The sequence below is a fragment of the Mastomys coucha genome, unplaced genomic scaffold (genome assembly GCF_008632895.1).
Source record: "Mastomys coucha isolate ucsf_1 unplaced genomic scaffold, UCSF_Mcou_1 pScaffold23, whole genome shotgun sequence".
Taxonomy (NCBI): Eukaryota; Metazoa; Chordata; class Mammalia; order Rodentia; family Muridae; genus Mastomys; species Mastomys coucha.
The window spans coordinates 16028631-16031647 of NW_022196906.1; positions in this window are offsets into that span (position 1 = coordinate 16028631).

Genomic DNA, 3017 nt, shown 5'->3' on the forward strand with positions numbered 1-3017 from the left:
CCCCCGATCCCAACTAACAAAGTACAAAGCTGCAAGGCTGGGAGCAAGTCCAGTGGGTTCTGGGTTTGGGGATTTATCATTCATTTTACATATGGGTGTTTGCCTGAATGTATGTCTGTGCACTGTGTGTGTGCCCGGTATTCGTGCTGGCCAGAAGAGGGCATCAGATAACCTGGGACTGGAGTTACTGGTGGTTGTGAGCCACCAAGTGGATGCTGGGAATCAAACCCAGATTCCCAAAAGGCAGTCAGTGCTTATAACCACAGAGCCACCTCTCCATCCCCTTGTGTTGTGGATTTTAGAGAAGTATTTAAGGGCTCCAAGAGTGAGGCCCTGCCCCGATGGAATGTTAGTTCTACACCAGGCCAGAGGTTCTTGACAAGGCCTTTCTTCTCAACAAAATTGTTACTTTAGCTTTCTGCCTCACTAAAGGTAACCCTAGAACCATTCAGGAGCCAGATCAGAGAGCTCAGAGCTCCCAAAACACATTTGGCATCTCTGGCCTCCGTCAAGGATGAAACTGCTGCTGTAAGGCGCCCACCAGAGGAGACCGCTTTAGATGGGTTTAAGCCAGTAGGAAGTCTTTAGTAGCTGCCCAGGGACTACACTGGGTGTTCAGGGTCCCTGTGTAGCTACAAGCCCTTTTTAGGGTGAGCTTCTAGGCATAAAAACCATATTCTCCTTGCCATACTTCAATTAACAAGAACAGTTACCCAGAACTACAGAAGCACAAAAGCAATCATAAACATAAAACAAACATCTTTTAAAAGATGTTTATAGCTTGGCAGCGATGGCACATGCCTTTAATCCCAGTATTTGGGAGGCAGAGGCAGGCAGATTTCTGAGTTTGAGGCCAGCCTGGTCTACAGAGTGAGTTCCAAGCCAGCCAGGGCTACACAGAGAAACCCTGAATCGAAAACCAAACCAAAAAGACATTTATATATTTATCTTTGAGGGTGGGTTGGGCAAATGTACCACAACATATATGTAGAAGTCAGAGGTCTCCTGGCTAGTTTTATGTCAACTTGACAAAAGTTAGAATCATCCGAAAGGAGGGAACCTCAATTGAGAAAATGCCTCTATAAGATCAGGCAGTAGGCAGGCCTGCAGAGCATTTCCTTAATGATTGATGGGGGAGGGTCCAGCCTACTGTGGGGGGGGGGCATCCCTGGGCTGGTGGTCCTGGGTTTTAGAAGAAAGCAAGCTGAGCAAACCATGATGAGCAAGCCAATAAGCAGCACCCTCCATGGCCTCTGCATCAGCTCCTGCCTCCAGGTTCCTGCCCTGTTTGAGTTCCTGTCCTGACTTCCTTCAGTGATGGACTACAATATGGAAGTGTAAATCAAATAAACTCTTTCCTCTTCAACATTTTGGTCTTGGGGTTTCTCTGAAGCAATAGAAACCCTGAGGCAGGAGCACAACTTGTAGGAAACTGACTTCTACCTCCTTGGGTTCCAGGAATCGAACTTGGGTCACCAGACTTGGAGGCAAATACCCACTGAGCTACCTTCACAAACTGAAACTCTCTAGAGCCAAGGTAGTTGCTGGGGCCTAGCTAGAGACATCCTCAAACCTGCTGAGAACTTTGTGCACCACAAACAACAGATGGCTTTGCAGTGAACTTCAGCAGTATATGACACACAGGGTTTAATGGCTTCCTTTATTTTATTATACATTTTTTTCTGGACTGGACAATTGGGAGAATAGGCAGTGCCAGACTTGAGTTGATTCAGTGTTGCTTCAGAATCTCTTGCGGGGAGCCTGGAGCAGAATCATCACTTGGAAACAGAGACCAGGTCAGGGCCAAGGTCCAGTTGGTAGAGTGTTTGCCTAGCATGCAGGAAGTCCTGGGCTCCATCCTTAGTGCCGCATCAAACAGAGTTGGTGGTACAGCCTATACTTTCACCATGTAGGAGGCAGGAACATCAGCTGGACATAATGGTGCATGCCTCTAATTCCATCACTAGGGAGGCACAGACAGGTGGATCTTTGTGAGCTCAAGGCCAGCTTGGTCTACATCGTGAGATCCTCACACAAGAACAAGAAAAGCCAAAGCCATGGCCATTCCTCCCTGGGAGGACACAGGGACAAGGCTCCAGAGACTGGCTACTCCTGGGCCTTCTCTTACAGAGCAGAGACATTCCCTCTGCCCTGTGCATGGTTTCCGTCTATAAACCCAACAGGCTCCCATCCCTCTTGGCCATCTGCACAGACGGCAGCCTCTGTTCACTTAGTGACCCCCTCACCCATCCTTGATAAGACCTAATAGAAGAATCAAAAAGTTCAATCACCTTTCATTGGAGGAAGAAACAACAAAGGTTCTACATTATTCAGTTTTCACAAAAGGTTTTTTGTTTGACACTGAGTGTGCACACAGCCATCCATGCTCACCATGGAGGTGAGACGGTGGCTTAAAGGGGTCATTTCTCTTCTTCAACCTCATGGATCCCAAGATCTAACTCAGGTTGTCAGGCTTGGTAGCAAGTGTCTTCAGATGAGCCATTCTGCCAGCCAAATCCCCAGTTGTAAGGAAACCAGAAGGTGGTCTCCTCTGTTTGTATTCAGAGGAAAACTGAGGGAGCCTACTCAAGCAGCAGGAAGCCAGGGCTAAGTCCAGGATCCAGTCAGAGGAGAGTCAGTTGACACAAATGTCAGAACTGGCTTGGCTAGCTAAGGACGGTATCTCCACCCTATGCTTGGGACCAATGGACCTGACTGCTCTACAGAATCTTGGACAGGTCTTCTTTTTTCCCCTTCGGTGTCAGACTCTTACAGCTCCGGCTGGCTTCAAACCTCCTAGAGAGTACTCAGAGGTGACCCCAGGTGACCCCAAACTTCCCATCATCCTCCTGCCTGTTAGGATGACATCCCTGGAGCATATGCCTAGTTTGTGTGGTGCTGGGCCTTCAAGCCAGTACCTGGTGCAAAATAGTAGGCAAATGCTAGTAAGTGATCTAGTTCCAAACTAGTTCTCTCTCTCTCTCTCTCTCTCTCTCTCTCTCTCTCTCTCTCTCTCT